General features: G+C 40.2%; 1 protein-coding gene across 2 annotated transcripts in view; it reads right to left on the bottom strand.

Moving 5' to 3' along the window:
- Positions 1 to 20,749, bottom strand: part of DLG4 (discs large MAGUK scaffold protein 4) — a 2,742,131-nt gene that overhangs the window by 2,717,942 nt on the left and 3,440 nt on the right. The window lies entirely within an intron of this gene.

The following is a 20,749-nucleotide window of genomic DNA, read 5'->3' on the forward strand; positions in this document are numbered from 1 at the left end:
ATCTGCAGGATTCTGAAAGGCCTGTAGCAAAGCAAAGAGACAGGACGGCTGACATTTGACAGTCCTCAGGACATTTAGTACACAATCCAAACTCAGGAGTACAACCACCCTGTTGTTACAACTGTGCTTCTATAGCCAAGATTATGACACAATGAAGAGCAGTTTGTAAGTGCGTATCCTTGTTTAAGTGCCACCATCCACTGGCGCACTCTAATAAGCAGTGGCGAAGCTATCAAAGAAACCAAGGAAAATAGGAATTGGCTGAAGGATAGGGTCAACAACACCTTTCTCCAGTAACTTTCCTACCAAAAACCACAAAAATAAATTTTTGTCAGGTACACATAACATCCCTGTGATGACTCCTGTCTAGCTTCTATGAATATGTCCCCAGCTGAGTGTATTAAGAGGAGTGTGATTGAGAGATGATATTTGAACTCAGACATTGAGGACATGTTGTAGCTCCACTTCCAGTCCATCCTACCTTGGAAATGCACCACAGATTGGGCTCTCATGTACAAGAATTCCAGCTTTCATGTGTTATCCATCGGGGCATGTTGGGATAAACGCAAAGTTACAGATGGCGACTACTGTTCACAACTACCAAAGCATGGACATATATCAACCATGAATGTGCACATCCTCTACCCCAATCCACAAAGATGCAATCACTTTTACCAAACCAATGTATCACCTCAATATTGCTGCCTGGCCTTTGAGGGCTGCTCCATCTACAACCCACTGTTGCCCAACAAAGGTAAGAAAAATATTCCAAACTATTCATGCTGCCCCACCCCCCAGCATAAGGATGACTTCCCATGTCATAACATTTATGAGGTAACACCCAGGTTAACATTCTGTTAGTACCATAGCAGCCTTTATGTTCTACCTGTGTGGTAGGTGTTAGACACCTGCAATAATACCATACGATCACTGAGTGGAGTCTGAGTACAGTCTACTCCCTCTCCCACTCATAATCCACCATGCATGCATCAGATCCACTGAACTGACAGCAGATGGTCAGTAGTGGGCACTATAAAGTCCAGTAAAGTTTGCCATTCATTTCAAAGAAAGAGGTTAATCTGCATGCTGGATTAATTAATTATGTGCATCGGATGGATTTGCACCTCATTATACAGTGACATTGTTGGGCTTTATGGTGCAGTATGTGGAAGACAACCAGAGCTGCCATAAAGGAGTAGCACACACAAGCATTATGGGATCTTCCTACACATGTGTTATGAAACATATCTTCAGACTTATAGATTGTTTCATATACATGGACGTGTTTGTAATAGGTTGCCACATTGTATTGTAGCTCTGTCATAATGTGACCTTTACTTTAGACCACTTTACTGTAAATGTTGGATCAAGGTTTCACACACTGTGTTGCAATCAGACTGACAACTAGATGAGTTCTACAGCAACAGCTAGTCACCCTGATTTATGGAGTAGCAATGGTGTGATTTCTTGTGTGTCTGGTATGCAACTACTTTCAGAAGAGCTCAGCAATAAATATCCAGTTTGCTGTCACATTTCATATGTACCCACACATTAACATCACTATAGTGCTCAGTTATATATAGTGGCTATTTTGAAGTTTACTAAGCAGAGAGTAACGTTTCTGTCTGCTTGCCCCCTCCACAGTGTGCAACATGTGTCCAAATCTTCCGCATGTGGGCTTAGCGAAGTGATATTATTCAGCGAGGTTCTACTGGTGGTTGTACCACGTCTTCTCAGTGGGATAACAATAACAATTCTTAGCAGATAGTACTACTAAGTTGTCTCTACATCTGATTGAGTGTGCTTATCATGTGTCCAATTATTATTTTAAAGTAACTGTTACTGGTGTGAGGGTTATAAGGCAGCATTATTTCAAATGTCGACTTTACTATAATAATGTAGTTGTTAACATCAAGATTTTGCTTTGGCTTGGGTGATTTTTAGTACAGAGGCTAATGCTTTCATTTGTAAGTTGGAGAAAAAGGTAAAATAAGGAAACATTGTTAAACATGTTTTGTGAGTCTAGAGATTCAGGATAGATGTCTTTCAAAATTTTTATTTATTTATTTATTTTTATAAGAAATCTTTTGCATGATGTTAGGATTGTTAAGGAATGAAAATCCTTCTGCCCTGGTATCACATTATTAGACAAAAGCATTGCTGACAAACATCTCTAATCTTACATTTGTTCAAAACAAAGGCTCACTCTCACACCCCTATATCTCCACAATAAGAAGAGAAACATTCCTTAGCAATTGGAAAGGTAGACTTACAGATTTGCAGTTTGGGATAGTGGTTTTGGAGAATGGGAATGTTGCAAGACTTCTTCTCAAAGTTCTAACAAATGCAGAAGACATCCATGCCTCTAATTCTCAGAGCAGAGCCTCTTTTAAAGAAGATACTAACAAAAAAGGAGACAGAAAAAGTTTCTTCCCTTTACATGACAACAAGGCCGTACTCCAGAAAATGTCCTTCTGTCAAAGAATTAAGATTAGTGGAGACAGGTTCTGAATCTTTCCAATCTCAGCAAGTCCATAAAGGTAAAGGAATTCAGAATGGCAATGTCAAAGCCTCTGTTCCTCACTGTGGTCTCACAAGGCTTGAACTGAAGGTTGCAACTGTTATAATACCTGCTTATAAGGCTTAAGCCCAAGGAACTAAGAATCTGTCTGCAGAGTGCTCATCCTGATGTTGGCCAACTATGTTGGCCAACTACTTGCCCTTTTCCCCACTGTAGTGCAATGTCACAGTTGGTATATATAGTTGGGGTTAGGGTCCCCACCTTTTGAATATGCTAAACTAAGCAGATTCTTCATTACAGAGTTTGAAAATCTGAAATCTCCTGCAGGAAGGCATTACTTCTGTCTAGGAATATCTCTGATACTGAAAACCAAACTATATGCCTCTCACATATTTTGGAAAGGCAGTGCAATCTAATCTGTCTTCATGTTTGAAAAGTGTTTTGAGTGAAAGACTGTTCTTGGCCAGGTAAGTTAAACTTTCTACTTCCAGAAAAGGGTCTTGGTGCAATTGTTCATGCCACCGTTCATGCCCTTTTGAGACTTTCAGAGACTTTGTCATAGGTTTTGACTGCTGTTGACTTATGTGGTGATATGTGGAATGTTACTAGCAGGTAACTCTTTTTTTCCTGGAAATAATACGAATTTACTACACTCTGTAGCATTTCATTAAATGCAAGAAAAAGACCAACATATGCAAGATATGCACTCATTTTCTTTTTAAATTATTTTTATTTGCACATTAGTGTTCGTCTTTGTGTTGAAATGTTTATATGTCATACATTTGCGTGTGTTCAACCAAATAAAATCAGGCTTGTGTGTTTTTCTTCAATTACTAGAACCAGACTCTGCCACAACTTGCTGTGAGGGAAAGGTTAGTTTGCTTTTGCTTTCTTGTGTTTTATATTACTTTATTGCCTTCTTCTATTTGGTGTGCTGTGATTTGTTTTCTTTACACTGTGTTTTACTTGTATTCTGCTTTTAATTGGATATTAAAATTTGAAAAAAGACCACAGCTGTGTCTCTTGAGAGTCACACAGAATTTTTTTAATTGTTTTTCTCATTTTCCCACCCCGTTGCTGTTGTGTTCTTAAACACAACTGTCTTTCTAGTTGTCTGCCCCTCATGTTAATTTGACGACATATCTCCTTTTCTCTCCTTTTCACTGGCTGTTGTGAGTAAGCACAAACTTATCATTTTGTGAAATCACTCCCTTTCAACTATTTAAATGTATTGGCCATCCCACTGTATTACACAGAACCAGAATACAAAAGTACCCACCCTTTTTCAGTCTATCTTGCTGTTTTAAAAATAGTGGCTCTCCACTTAGACAGCTAAAACTTAAGTTACCTCATTTTTCTATATAACTGCTTAGTGCACACTGCAGTGCTTAGAATATTAACCCATTTTTTCATGTTACCTTTAAACATCTATTGCAAGACCACCAGTTACTGGAGAGCCCACATTCTGCCCTTCAGTAGTCATCTTGGGATTAGTGCTTCTGTTTTCTCCTGGTGAGACATGGAGCACAGGGACATTGTTTCCTGGAGACTGCTGATCACCAGAAAGCCTAATAACTGCTTCATAGGTGACAGCTTGGAGTTTGAGCTTATATTTTACTCCTGGTGAGAGAAGGAGCAGAGTACATTGATTCCTGACTGTTTCTGGTGGACAGTGAGTTTCTGTGCTTGACATTCCTGACTGGTCTGGTTGCTATTCAAGGCATCTACCAGGAAAAGGCTACAACAAGCCTACAAATCTTTTTTCATATGAGACAAGAATGTGGATCACCAAACAGGCTGTGGCCTGCTTCTCATCTTGGGACTGGTGCTAATGTTTTGTTTTTGGTGAGAGAACAAGCAAAGGAGCATTGTATCCCAGCAGAGTGAAGCTGTGGTAAGACAAACACTAGTAGTAGCCACTCCCCTCTTTTCATCATTCTTGACAAACTAATTGTTTGTTTTTATTAAGTACTGCTTGGTTTGTTTCTAACTTCAGAATACATGCCTAAATACTTCATCCTTAAATTTTCAGGGTCTATGTATTAGTTTCACCGCAAGTGTTTGGCAGTGCCCTGTACAGACTCAAACACCCAGAGTGACATTTTTCCTGTAAAAGCACGATTGAAGTTTCAGCAATACCTAGTTGTACACAGGACAACTAGTTTGCAGTGACAAGCACTGTTCCCAAAGCTGCAAACTGGCTATTCCTGGCACTTCTTTATATTCTTACTCCAACTGTCTAATCAATAAAAAAAGGTCTGTTGCCATGGATATGAACTTTTCCGCTATCTCTGTTACCAGCACAGTAGATAAGGGCATCCTGAGGCAATGTAGAAATTGCCTCATGTTTACTGACAAACAGTTAATTCTCAAACAAATTGATATGGTATGTAAGAGATGTATTTACACAATGTCACTAGAGGCAAAGCTCTCACATAAAAATACTCCTAATGTCAATAAGGTTGTCAGTAGTACACATGCTGCATCCATCACACACAATTCAAAGTAGACATATAGACCCACATATGCTGAGGCATTTAATTGTAACCTTTCTAAATCCCAAAGACCTCCTAGTCGAAGTACGCATAACAAATACCCTCAGCATCCCCAAATGCACTCTTTCAAAACAACACCCACATTAACAAATAGACCCACATCTCATGGAACCTCTGCCACTAAGCCCATAAGGTAAGCCAACACACAATCCAACATTCTGGTCATTGGAGACTCTATCATGAGACAAACTGATGTCCATCTCACCAGGCTGAGTAAGGTGAAAGTCACAGTCAGGTGCTTATCAGGGGTTAGGATCTGCCACATTACGCATGCACTCAGGTCACTGGACAACAAGTACCAGTATCACTCAGTCATAGTCCATGTGGGAGCAAATGACCCGAGACATACCTCCATAGACTATATGAAGAGAGACATCATGGAGCTCTCAGAATATGTGTCTCAGGCTGGTATGAGCCTAGCATTCAGCAGCATTTTGCCTTCTCCAAGGATGATGCCATAATATGAACAAAAGATGACTGACTTTAATAATTGGCTTTGTTTCTGGTGTCATTCTAAAGGGGTGCAACATTTGTCAGCATGGAAGGAGATGGTCAACAGACCACGCTGCTTTGCCAAGGATGGTCTGCACCTCTCCCCTCTATGCTTTCGAATATTAAGTAAAACATTATCTTCCCCCATAGTGCCTTTTGTTAGACAATGCAAAACTGAAAGTACTTCCAACATAGCAAATCAAAACCACAAAAATCTAAAGCTAGGAGTCTAAACAAAAAAATCTGCTCCCTAAAAGCTTTTGTCACTCTAGAGAATACTGACATCTGTGCAGTCACTGGGACATGGTTTAAAGCCGCAGAGAACACACCAACAGTGCAATGTTATAATGACTTCCACACATTTAGACCAGCTACTGCACAGACAGGGACTAAAGGTGGAGGTGTCTATTTACATCAAAAATAAATATACCTCGAGGCTGGTCAAACAGGACAATGTACTTGAGCTGCTCCATGTTCAAATCATCCTATGCAAAATCCAATACCACTTCTTTGCAAGCTATAGGTTCCCCTCTATGACCCAGGAAACCCATACCTTATATTTAAACTTAATAGAAACACTCACCATCCAAACCAATAACATATTCATGGGTGGCTTTAACTACTGCACTATTAACTTGGAATCCTATGCAATGCTAAACGTACAGGCACAGAGATTCCTGGATTTTGTAAACACAAACTCACTGGACCAGATAGTTAATACACCAACCAGGGGTGCAACCATAGTGGATCTGGTCCTCACTAATTTGAGAGAGTACAGCACGCCTCCTACTGTAATGTCTTCCCTGGTAAGGTCAGGCCACAAAATGGTCTCCTTTAAAGTAAAAATAAAACCTGGACCCCCTGCTAAATCTGGAATATTCAGAAGCTGCTCTAAGGCTAACTTCCTGGTATTAAGTGATAACCTGGCAAAATTTCATGCCCTATAAACCCTGAGAAGACTGCTGCCTATGCAGAACTGTTGACAGAAACCCTGTACAAGCATGTTAACAGCTGGAGAGAGGGCAGCTGTACCCACTAGGAAAAAGTACAGAACTAACTCTAAAAACTAGCCACCCTGGTGGAATCACAAAATCAATAGGCTGTATAATAGAAGGAAGAAAAACATGGCAAAAATTAGGAGGTGCACCACCCAGCAGGATAAAAGCACTCTCATCAAACTAAACTAACAACTCAGAGGACAAATGAAGTCTACCAAAGCCAGATTTGAGGTAAATTTTGCCTCCCATGCCAAGGACAACCACAAGGCATTCTTTTGCTATGCCCACAATCTCAAAGGCAATGCACAATTGTGTGCAGAGCTCATTGTAAATGGAGCCACCTATACTGAGCCAGAGGATATAGAAAACCTACTGGCCAATAAATTCAGCTCCAACTTTACCCATCTCTCCCCCTCAACCTTTCCTCAGGAAATACCATCAAATATAACTCCCCCCTGCTATCACTAGGGAACAAGTTCTTAATGTTCTCTCTAAGGCCAGGAACACTGCATCAATGGACCCAGACAATATCTTAGGATGCCTTCTAAATAGCATGAAACATGACCTATCAGGCCCCCTGAAATTGCTATTTAACTGTAGCCTCCAAACAGGTTTCATGCCTCATGAATGAAGAACAGCAACAGTCAATCCTTTCCACAAAGGTGGGCCATCTATAGACCCTGGAAACTACAGAACCATAATCCTCACCAGTCTTATATGTAAAGCCATGGAAATAATTATCATGGAAATGATCGATAGTGATATAGTAAACCTCCAGACACTGGACGCAATCTAGTTTGGTTTTGTCAAGGGCAGGTCATACCTACTCAACCTGGTGGACTTCTTTGAGAAGGCCACCAAAGCAATGGATGCGGGCAAAATAATTCACACTGCCTACCTTGACCTGGCCAAGGCATTTGACACAATACTATACTCAGACATTGTTGACAAACTCAAGAGGTTAGATACAAACCCCTATGCCATCCAATGGATAGCCAACTGGCTCACAGACAGGACCTAGGAAGCTACAATTGGACAGTCTACCCCTACAAAGAGGCCAGTCACAAGTAGAGTCCCTCAGGGGATCAGTCCTTGGACAGCTCCTTTTTGGTATTTACTTCTCTGAAGTCAAGACAAATGTCAGTAGTCTCTGACTGACTAAATTTGCAGATAATTGCAAATTATGAGCTGTCATTGAATCCCACACTGACACAAATATTCTTACAGAAATGGTTGACACAGAAAAACAACTGGTGTCAGAGCCATGGACTAAAACAAACTAAATGCCAAGAAATGCATAATAGTATCCTTCAGAAAGTCATCCACCCTTGGTAGCTATCATATTGACAACACACCCCTTACAGTTGACTCAGTAGTCAGGGACTTAGGGACACGCATAGACAGTAAGCTAACCTGTGACTATCGTGTGCCTACAGTAGTGAGGAAATCATTCTGTGTTACACAACTTATAAACAAAGGTATGGCATCTAAGTCCAAGGAAGTCATTGTTCCACTGTATTCAGCATTCATCAGACCTATCATTGAGTGCAATGCCCACTATGGTATGTACCTAACCAGGCATATCCAACAAATGGAACATCTACAGAGGTTCCTCACTAAAAGAATACAGGGCATAAGTAAAATGCCCTATGCAGACCGCCTCAAGGCCCTTTCCCTGTATTCTGTCTCCTCCAGGCTTTTGAGGGGAGCTCTGTTCCTAGCAAACAAGGCATTGTCAGACCCTACTCTGATGGACCTCCTGCATATCCACAAAACAAACAGCACCAGAATTACCCATTGCCTGTGATATAAATAGGACCTGCTGGAGAAGCAGGCATGTATCCCTGAGACTACCCTATCTCTGGAACAGGCTCCCCATCCATGTGAAGCAGAGTTCTTCGCTAATCCAATTCAAGTGCAACTTGGACAACTGGATAGGGAACAGGAAATTCATACCTAGTTTGGCACCTGTATCTCTAATGGACACAGGCAACCTGTAAATGGTTCATTTCCCAGGCCCCTGCTTGTAAATGTTTCATCTTCCAAACCCCTGCTTACACTTATCAAGGGTATCATCACTTGTCAAAGTGGTTGTTAGCCTAGTAAACACCAATTAAACTATGAATTAGGTGAAGAAGACTCTTCTAGAAAGTACCCACAATAAACTAATCTTAAACGATTATGGAATTCAAGAAACTATTCCCTTTTCATTATAGAGCATGCAAACCTTGCTTAACATCTAGAGTTATATTTGGTATTTTAAGACACATGTTAGCCAGTACTATGATGTTCCTGAATGCCAGTGTGGATAACAGGAAAATTCAACATTATATGAGCATTTTGGAGTCAGTGAAGCATCACAATTGGTAAGTCCTTTCCATTGATTCTAGCCTTGGTAAATAAACTCTGCTGCTGTGTTTCTGCAATTCACTTTAGTTTGAAGCACAAGTTATCCCTTGATCACAGATATGCCAAACCTGGATGGAGGGGCTTATCTGCCAAGCAGTTTGATTCAAGGTCTTTGGTATGTGTCAGATGAATTTATACATCACTGTAAAGAGAGTGAAGTCAATGAAATGTTGTTATTAAGGCATTAAAGAAATCTATCTGTGGATTTCAAAATGATTATGGACAAAGCTGGTGTCATATGGAACATAAACTTACAAAATGGGAAAAGGTTTTCTCATCTGTGCTGGACAGCTATAATGCTTTGCTGATTTCACACTTTTTCTTGGACTCCATTTGACCCTAACTCATTTTACCAGGGATGCAATATTTTAATAGCTCACTTAAGTTGCAGAAAAAACTCAGGCAAATTGATGTTAAATTAGAAGTTTTTGTCCATGTGCAGCAAGCAGAACATGGAATTCTTCTTCTTCTTTCGGCTTTTCCCAGTTAGGGGTCGCCACAGCGGATCACCTTGTCCGCACATTGAATGGCAGTGGAGTTTTTTTTTTTGTGTCGAAGTGCCCGCCGCCCCGCCCAACCTTCCACAGAAGGCACGTCCAATCCACCTGCAGCATGTCTTTGGGATGTGGGAGGAAACCGGAGCAGAGGAGGAAACCCACACGAGGGAGGAGGGAGCACATGCAGACTCAGCGAAGGCATCCCAGCTGAGGATTGAACCGAGAACAGCAAGCAGAACATGGAATATGTTCTTCATATTGATCACTGCTGCAGTAGCTTAAGCTATATAGGTCATGCAGGATATAACTATCAGTCAGCTTCCAAAGCTTCTGGGCACCTTCCACATGCCCAAGTCAGCTTGAGCTGAGTTAATAAAAAAAAAAAGGTTTAGACACCAGATCCTTTAGAGCTTTCCTGCCGCCAAAGAGAACACTCCTCTGAAGCTTTTGAGGTTGATGGGCTTATGCTGTTCCTTTGCGAAGCAGATAAGTTCCCTTTGAGGGAAAAAAACTTTCCTGTTTACAAAAAAATTTTGTTTAATAACACTTTCCTGTTCATGAAGTTATTTTAAAGTTAGGAATTTGTGTTTTAACATGCTCTCAGGAGACAGTATTGTACTCTTAAACAGGAGTGCTCTTTTTTCTTGTCAGTTTAAAAATTGTTTAAAAAATTTTAAAACATGTTTTTATGTGAAGAAATTGCATTTACTTTACTTTTGTGGACTAGCAAAATTCTTTTTACTGTGTTTTTCAGTAAAAAAAGTGACTTATAAAAACTTTAACGTTTTACTGGCTTTTGCTGTTTGCTTTCCCAAGGAAAGAGGCACAGTTTTCAGCTTGATGGTGGAGGAAACTGTCAGTCCAGAGTTGGTCCTTCATCCAACCATAAAAACAAAAAAAAAATAAGCAAACAGCCTTTGCCAACATAGCAGGCTAGCAGTTTGCCTCAACTAGATGTGGATGACACTGCTGTGGCCATTAGTTGTAACCTCAAACTACTCATATTTATACCAGATCTCTCTGGTGTAGCACCTTCATACACTATGGAGCAGGAGTGAGCCATGTCTTCTGTGGCTGTTGTGGTCCCCTCAGTGGGCAAGGAAGGGGCACTGTTGTTGGTCCTGGGAGAAGGAACAAGGAAGGTTTCCCTCTTTTGTCAGAATGTTGTGCCCATCCCTGAGAAAGCTACTATCGCCATTAATACCAGGGTTGGACCTTTCAAAAAGAAACAAACAAACTACACATATATCTACTCCTACTCAAATTTACTTGGACAGGAGTAATTTACCTTGTCTGGCTCAGGGTTTAATTCTGGCTATTAATCGTCCTTATAAAATAGTTTCTGGTAAAAGAAAGAAGGATACCTCTTTTCCTGAACAGATTCAAGCTTCTGAAACTGGACAGGAACGTAAAGGGACAGAAACAGGCTTTTCTACTCAGAGTTCTGATTCAGACACAGAATAGACCTTAGTTTCTGATTACACCTGTGAGGTTTTATCTTTCTCTGAGACTATTTCCAGAATAACCCAGTATTTTCAGTGGGAGAAAGCTGAGGTTTCTGAGTCCCTCAGAAAATACTACAAACCGTTGAAGAAGGAATTTCCAGAACCTTCACCTATTCCTCCATTTCAGTCATCTTTGTAGGATGTGTGTGTGGTACTGATTGCAATTTTCATGATAGTCATCAAGCTGCCCCTAAAATGGTAGATAAGATGTATAAAGTTCCTCGGTCTTTTAAGTTTTTATGCACCCTTCCCAAACCTGACCCATCAACTATAACTTTAGTTTAGTCTACTGCTTCTAAATATTTAGCTAATTCCAATCCAACTCTTTCTGATAAGAATGGGAAGATTGTAATTAAGTATGAGAGAAAGTATACTTCTGCATCTTTGATTTTTGTAATATTAAATTTCATGCTTGATATGTTAAAGTTTATTCTGACTAATTGGGAAAGTATGGGAAATGTTTTGTCTGCACTTTCTTCTTTTTGAAGAAAAATCTCCTTTAAATAATTTTTCTTCTATTGTATAAATAGCTATAGATAGTATGTAGTGTGTGAATGACTTAGTTGATACTTTTTCCAGGGCTGTGACCACTGCCAGAACCTCCCAGATGATGTTAAACTGAGATTTTAAATTCTGGTTTGGATAGAGATTTAGTTGCAGAGGTGATCAAAAAGCATGATGAGGGTAAGCTGATATAGGGAATTCTCTATCCTTCATCCAGTTTTGGCAAAAAAGTCTTATCAAAATGCAAGTAAACAGACTTTTAAGAAGAAATGTCAAGGGGGTTCCAAAACAAATTCAGGACACCCTCAAAAAACAAAAGACAATTCAATAAGTCAGAATAACTATTTAGGGGACCTTGACTCCCCCCCCCCCCAAACACACATATACCCTGGCAGTCCTTTTTCCTACACTTAGGTCTGAGTCTTCATTTTCCTGTTTGGTAACAGATAGTTACACACAGAGGAGTTATGAAGATCATTCATCAAGGTTACAGATGGCAGTAGGAGGAAATACCTGAATTATGTTTGGTAATCCCTCATCCACTGGACCAGACTCTCTTATTTCCACCTGTCCTTCATCATATGCTATCCCAAAGCAATTTCTCCTTCCCAGGTGGGAAAGGTTTTATTCAAGGATCTATTTAGTGCCAAAGAAAAACAATGACTGGAGACCAGCTTTGGATTTGTCTTTCTTTTCTAAACCTGTTTGTGATAGTGTCCAACTTCAAAATGTTGGCACTTCACAGTCTGTTACCTGTTCTTCTTCATTCAAGTTTCCTAGTAACTCCAGATTTAAAAGATGCTTATCAAGACATTCCCATTCTTCCAGACTTCAGGCATTTCTTAAGGAGCTGTGAGTCTGGATCCCATTATCAGTTCTGTGCCTTACCCTTTGGATTATTCACTCAATTAAGATTGTTCACAAAGTGTCTGTCTCCAGTTGTAGCTCATTGCAGGCCACAGGTTATCCACATTTTCCATATTTAGATGACTTGGTTTTTTGCAGTCTTTTTCAATATGTCAAGAATCTCTCACTCGGGTAACAGATCTCTTACGCAATTTGGGATTCCCAGAGAACATTCAAAAGTCTTTGACTGCTTAACAAAGGATTGTGTTCCTGGGATGTCAGCTGGACACCTCAGTTCAAAGAGTTTTTCTTCCACAGGAATACATAGATCTATACCTAGATCTGTTTCTATGATTTTCCTCTTAGACTTCAGTCACTGCTCAGGAATACCTCAGGATTTTGGGTGTCATGACATCTATGATTATTAGGATACCCCATTTGATCCCAGTACCAGCAACCTTTGTATTTTATTTTCTGTACTTGTGTTTGCCAGAAGATAAATCACTTGGTGGAGACAGCAAACATCCTCAGATCCAAGTCTCCCCTTCTCCTTCCCTGGTCCAAAGCAGTTAATCATGACATAACTCTTAGACTTTGTTTGGGGAGCAGTTTTAAGAGGGATGAAAGTGTAAGCTGTGTGGGACACAGAGGACAGATGCAGGCTTATACATATAAAAGAGATGTTTGCCCTGAACAAGACATTCAGCTCTCTGTATCATCATTGATCCCCAGGACCTCTACAACGTATTAGAGACAATACCACAGCCATGTGATACACCAACAAGCAAGGGAGAACCAGGTTGTACCCCCTTATTGTTACAGACAATACCACAGCCATGTGATACACCAACAAGCAAGGGAGAACCAGGTTGTACCCCCTTATTGTTACAGACAATACCACAGCCATGTGATACACCAACAAGCAAGGGAGAACCAGGTTGTACCCCCTTATTGTTACAGACAATACCACAGCCATGTGATACACCAACAAGCAAGGGAGAACCAGGTTGTATCCCCTTATTGTTACAGACAATACCACAGCCATGTGATACACCAACAAGCAAGGGAGAACCAGGTTGTACCCCCTTATTGTTACAGACAATACCACAGCCATGTGATACACCAACAAGCAAGGGAGAACCAGGTTGTACCCCCTTATTGTTACAGACAATACCACAGCCATGCAGTAAATCAACAAGTAAGGGTGAATCAGGTCTTGCCCTCTTTGCAGTCTAGCCATGTTAGATTGGGATATAGCTTCACAGCACAATCTCACTCTATTGGCATCCTACATTCTGTCAGAGCAAAACTATGTGGCAGACCAGCTGAGTAGGACAATGGCAGACCATCATGAATAGAAATTAGATCGGGGCATCTTCTAAGATTTGATCCATCTGTGAGGACTGTCTCAAGTAAACCTATTTGCCTCCCCACTGAACAACCAGCATGCAAGAAGGCCTGGAAGACAGATGCCTTTTCTTTTCCTTTGACAGGAATAATCCTGCATGCTTTTCTGCACTTTCCACTGATATCCAGTGCATTGCTGAAGATTCAGAAGGAATCCCCCAAGATCATTGTGGTGACTCTCTTATGGCCCAGGCAAGGGGAAATTACCAGAAGCTTTCTCAAAGACTGTATCTACTCACACAAGATCAGAGGTGCTTGATACACCCTGACCCTGGATGATAAGGTCTTAATTCCCTTTAGGTACCTATTTACTGAAGATGAGCAGTGGGTACTAATGGAGGCAAGACAGCCTGCAACTAGAAAAATATATATTAGCAAATGGAAAAGGTTTTCTAGTTGTTCTCTGGATTTAAAGTATTTGTGTGTGCTATTATCCTATTTCAGCCATTTCAGCATGTCTGCCCATGGATCCTTCTCTTTCAATGCATTTTCATGTTAAAATGTTTTTGAAAGGGGATTTTACATAAGACACCAGTAGCCCCTCCTTGGGGTCTTAATTTTGTGTTAAAGAAGCTAACATCTGCTCCATTTGAGCCACCTAACCCGGCTGACCTGAGGTTCTTAACATGGAAAACAGTTTCACTCATTGCTTTGAGATCTACAAGAACGTTATCTGAGTTCAAGCTCTTATGGTGAGTAAACCTACCTCATTTCCCATAGGGAAAGGACTTCTTAGAGAACTAATTCTTCCTTTATGTTACAGTGGCATCCAACTGTCCACCTCTTCATTTTATTTCCTAAACCTAAAAGTAAGGGAGAAAGGATACTCCATACCTTGGATGTCCACAGATAACTCAGGTACTATCTTGACAGAACTAAATCTTTCAAATCTTCAGATCAATTGGTTATTTCTTGTAAGAAGGTAAGATCAGATGACCTGTGTCAAAGCAGACTATTTTCAAATGGTTCTCTAAGGATATTACCTTTTGTTATACTTACCACAACAAAACTATTCCATGCAGGGTCAAGGCCCACTACCATGGCCTTGACCTCATCTATGGTTTTTAGGAAAGGGTTGGAGTCTACAAATATTCCAGAATCAGCAACTTGATCCTCTGTGCATACTTTTACAAGGCATTACAAGCTTGATTCATTCTCTAAATCTAGATCAGGCTTTGCTAGGACCATTCTCCATGATCAGGCTTTGCTAGGACCATTCTCCATGATCAGGCGTTGCTAGGACCATTCTCCATGATCAGGCTTTGCTAGGATCATTCTCCATGATCAGGCTTTGCTAGGACCATTCTCCATGATCAGGCTTTGCTAGGACCATTCTCCATGATCAGGCGTTGCTAGGACCATTCTCCATGATCAGGCTTTGCTAGGATCATTCTCCATGATCAGGCTTTGCTAGGACCATTCTCCATGATCAGGCGTTGCTAGGACCATTCTCCATGATCAGGCGTTGCTAGGACCATTCTCCATGATCAGGCTTTGCTAGGATCATTCTCCACGATCAGGCTTTGCTAGGATCATTCTCCATGATCAGGCTTTGCTAGGACCATTCTCCATGATCAGGCTTTGCTAGGACCATTCTCCATGATCAGGCTTTGCTAGGACCATTCTCCATGATCAGGCGTTGCTAGGACCATTCTCCATGATCAGGCTTTGCTAGGATCATTCTCCATGATCAGGCTTTGCTAGGACCATTCTCCATGATCAGGCTTTGCTAGGATCATTCTCCATGATCAGGCTTTGCTAGGACCATTCTCCATGATCAGGCGTTGCTAGGACCATTCTCCATGATCAGGCTTTGCTAGGATCATTCTCCATGATCAGGCTTTGCTAGGACCATTCTCCATGATCAGGCTTTGCTAGGACCATTCTCCATGATCAGGCGTTGCTAGGACCATTCTCCATGATCAGGCTTTGCTAGGATCATTCTCCATGATCAGGCTTTGCTAGGACCATTCTCCATGATCAGGCGTTGCTAGGACCATTCTCCATGATCAGGCTTTGCTAGGATCATTCTCCATGATCAGGCTTTGCTAGGATCATTCTCCACGATCAGGCTTTGCTAGGATCATTCTCCATGATCAGGCTTTGCTAGGACCATTCTCCATGATCAGGCTTTGCTAGGACCATTCTCCATGATCAGGCTTTGCTAGGACCAATCTCCATGATCAGGCTTTGCTAGGACCATTCTCCATGATCAGGCGTTGCTAGGACCATTCTCCATGATCAGGCTTTGCTAGGATCATTCTCCATGATCAGGCTTTGCTAGGACCATTCTCCATGATCAGGCTTTGCTAGGACCATTCTCCATGATCAGGCTTTGCTAGGACCATTCTCCATGGACTCCTATACTCTTCTCCTTCCACTTCCAAATGTTATAAGCTAGTTTAGTCCACCCATGCAGCTTAGGCTACTGCAGCAGTGATCAACATGATGAACATAGTTGTAAGTAAACTTTCAGTAACAGTACATGCTCCAATGATCACTGCTGCAATAGCCACTCTCTTCCTCCATTCCCCCTCTTTTGGTGTGTTGTTTTTGCCAGGTTGTGGACTTTTATTTTTTTGTTGATCCTAGCATTGTCCTTTCAGGGCTCAACCTCCTTCTGTATGTCAGCACAAAATCTCTGAAGGGCTCAGCGCCTAAACCTGCCTTTTTAGTCAGCTCAGCTTGAGCTGACTAATGGTTTGGACATGTGGAAGGTGCCCGGATGCTTTGGAAGCTGGATTGCTGTTAGGATATAACCCATATTGCTTAAGCTACTGCAGCAGTGATCATTTGAACATCTACTCTTATTTCTAAGTTTCCTTACACAACTGTACAGATTCAATTCACATTCTACAACAGTAAGCTTTTATTTTGGCAAAAAGGTGACATCCAGCCCAAGACATTACTCTGGTTATTTTGTCAAGTAGCATTTCATATTTATATTAAAATTGTCCCACTTGCAAAGCTGAAAATAATATATATATATATATATATATATATATATATATATATATATATATATATATATATATATATATATATATATATATATATATATATATATATATATATATATATATCACAGTACAGGTGTTTCACGTGCTTGAACATAAGAGCAAATTATTGACCTGCTATGTATCTCATCTGTATAAGCTCTGTCCCTATTTCATTTTGGTTACTTAATTTGGTAGACCTGAGTCTGTGTTTTTTTTTTTTTTGTCCTGGTGCCCTGCTATGTTTGGGTCACTGTTCTGATAATAGTATGGGTTATGAGATTACTCACAATGTGGGTTCCATTTCCATCTACTAGATACATAGCCTGGAATGCACTTAGTAGTGACTTTTATGGTCACATCATAAGGCAGGACATTCAGATCCCTGACCAATGCATTTTCTGTATGTGCCATTTCATGTTGTAGCTGTGACAAAGACAGACCTGACTTTGTATGCTATTAGACCGGAGATGGGAGTCCAAAGATTATTTCTGTCATGAACTGAAAATGTTCTACTGTGGTTGATGCTTAGGGCCTTGACTCCAATAACTAGTTTCCTCTTCCCATGATCTACAACTACCATTAGTAAGCGGCATCACACAAGACAAAACAGTGCCTTGGTGGGAGTCCAAAGATTATTTCTGTCATGAACTGAAAATGTTCTATTGTGGTTGATGCTTAGGGCCTTGACTCCAATAACTAGTTTCCTCCTCCCATGATCTACAACTACCATTAGTAAGCGGCATCACACAAGACAAAACAGTACCTTGGTGGGGGTATTATGTACCATTTTTTAAGCATCATCCAGTATAGTGTTCCCTTAAAGAGTTAGTACCCCACAATAGTTACTCACTGCTAAAACACAAATGGAACAATACATTTCTCAGATGACTGCACTTGATGCTGAAGTAAGTTATTACCTGTTATACAGTATAGAATAATATGTTTTAATAATGTAACACACTGCACTCATGTGTTACTATGCTATGGTATTTATTACCATGTTTATCATTTACTTCTCTTAGTGTGCTCATTCACCTTCCTTGTGGTATCACACATTATGTTTGAGTTCGACCATTTTCTTTTCCTAAATTTTATTAATGTGCCTCTTTTTTGCTTATTTAATCACATTGTAGATTTGGTCCTAGCAACCTCACTAGAATGTCGTGTCAGAAATATAGCAACTGTTCCCTAAGGAACTTACTGTAGCCTGTCATTTGTTTCATTACTGGAAAAAATGTTACTTTCAACTACCAAAGTGACCCTGCATCACTGGTTCCATAAATTCACATTTCACTTAAACCTTCCACCAAATTGGCATACCTGTCTGATTTATGCAGCTGTTCCATTTCACAAAAACTACCCTATAAGCTGCTACTTCAGAATTTATTGGGGGGGGGGTCATTTGGACATTCCCCACATTCGATCTGTACTGGAGTCTGGAGATGCAGAAGTGGGCATTGCCTGAAAGGGGTGGTCATTGGCTGAGCTGCTGCGGAAGTGGGGCAATAAGCCAACACATCCCCATTGCACACCCACCCCTCATATGTAAAGGCAAGTACACAGGGATAAACAGGAAGCAGGGCATGAGTAAGACCCCCCCCCCTAGATAGCAGTGCAGCACAGTCTCCTTTCTCCGTCATAATCCTAATTGGAGTTAGTTCAGAGGAGATCAAGACAGGAATGTTGAGCCAATGATGACCAGCTGTGTGGGAGAAAATGTATTCTAAGAAACAAAGCAAAAAAAGAATTTATTGAACATAAGATAGCCCACAGTAAGAGAACAGTAATAGAAACAGATCCATCATAATACATTTTCACTACCAAGCTGGTAACAGGCATAGTTTACTGGGAACTTTCACTCAAGGGGTACATTGCCAGATCAGATGGAAAATGGAAACTTGTCCCCATTACCCTTTCAGCTCTATTTTATTTGGCTGTTTGCTCCTGTTTGTTGAATCTAGAGAGTATGGTAAAAGTATGTCACTACAGCAGGGCAAAGCTTTGGAAATTATACAAATTATCATAGTGTGGTCATATGTTTTTTATTGTGACTTTAAGTGCTAACACTGTAAAAATTAATATCTCTAAAATGAGAAAGTGTTAAGTGGGCATGCCTGCAAAGAAATCTGGTAACCAAAAGTAACAAGTGACAGTTCAGGAAAAGTGTCAGTCATTTCTTTTTGCAGGACAGTCAACATCAGTGACCAGTGCAAATAACTTGCTTCACTCTGTTATAAAAAATGAAGACAAGATTGCTCGACTTAGTTGGTCCAACAGTTTGTTATTAAATTAAATCACAACAGAGCATCAAGGTTTCTGTACAATTTGGTTAAATAACACTGGTTCTTATTAAGGTGACAAACCATGGCGTTTTTCATTTTACCACCTGTAATAACCTAGCTCAAGACTATCTTAGAAAAAAAAAAAACAGGTCATAACAACAGCCCATCTTATTTAAGGAATTCAGCCACAGGTGGGCTGCACGGAAAGAAAAGAATTGCTGTACGGATGGCTTGCACAAGATGTAATCACTAGGCCTAGTCATAGGCATAAAAGCATCTTCCAGGTTTGTAGGTACATATGCATAATGGCATGTTAATGGCCCCTAATTACCTGCTGCAACCAGGTGCAGACCGATTCCCTGTTGGTACTTCCCCCAGTCAAAGGTTCACTTGGCCAAAAGACCTTTCAAAATACAAATGGATTAGCCATGCAAAAAGCGTGCTGGGATATATGCAGTAACCTATATGACCGGGGTCTTTGAGGCTAAATAGGTGAGTCAGAAAGCAAGGGACTATAATGGCCAGTAAATCTTGAAGGACAAAAAAAGGTCAACTAAGGTCATTAGGGAAGTTGCAGCAGTTGTAGAAGACCTGACCATATATTGTCAACCCACAATGAAAGTTACTGTAAAAGAGAAAGCAGAGTAAGCCTGTTATAAATCTTCCTCCGCTGGTTTACAGCCTTAAACAGAGTCAAGGTGTTTCTACTATCAGAAAAATAATTATTTAAGCAAGTGTTAAAATTACTTAACGGGAGGAGAGAGAAAATTCATTCTTTCTCTACATGATGGCAAGTCATTTGAGGATTCATACCAGAGATTATATCCAAAATTGTGATTCATATAATTTATGTTTATTTATTTGTTTATTTTCAACCACTGCCTGGTGTAGAACGCTGATCAAAATGGACCATTTTCAGGTTCAGTCCAGGAGAATACAACAGACAGAAGATAACATAACTTGACATTTTCAAATGGATGCATGTCTGGTGATAAATAGTGAAGAATGTTTTACGAGCAGCCTAGTAGCCCTATAACTGCAAAAGAAAAACGTATCGCTATTTATACTAAATACTATTCTAATATAATATCAGTGCTGTGTACTTAATGAAACCTTATCCCAGTTCTTCAGTGAATATATCCTCTGTCCACTGGCATGTAATTACTTAAAAGTATAAGTTGATAAGTAAGTAATAATCACTTGCAGAGGACAACAAAGAATAACAATAGACACATGAGGGTGATTTTAAACAGAATAAATATAGTACTACAGGTCTAAACAATATATAGAAAGTGTTTTGCATCCTACAGTTTTTTCAGTCTTTCTTGCATCCATCTTTCCTCCAACCATTTTATATCCCACTTTTCCTGATAAGTGTCATGGTGGTAGTAAGCTGAGAAGTCAGACCAGACTTTCTTATTCCCATCAACGGAACAAGTTACTTCTGTGCAGTCTCTAGGTATTTCTAGGTAAGCCAAGACATGTAACTGTGTTTCAACTTGAGATTTAGCAACTGTTCAGATTCAGTAATTTTCACAACAACAAAACATGATTCAGAATTGTGATATCCCTTTGGGATAAAGTAACTATTAATTATTAAAAATTCTCTGAGATGGAAAGGAGCTATGACATACTTTGTTTCAGGTGTAGCCAAGATTTTGTCTGTCAAAACTAGTCTACACTGTACAAAAAAGCCATAATTTCAAACATCAAATCTTCACAAGTTCTGAAGAG

This window comes from Protopterus annectens, chromosome 7.part0 (genome assembly GCF_019279795.1).
Source record: "Protopterus annectens isolate FY-2018-M chromosome 7.part0, PAN1.0, whole genome shotgun sequence".
NCBI lineage: Eukaryota > Metazoa > Chordata > Ceratodontiformes > Protopteridae > Protopterus > Protopterus annectens.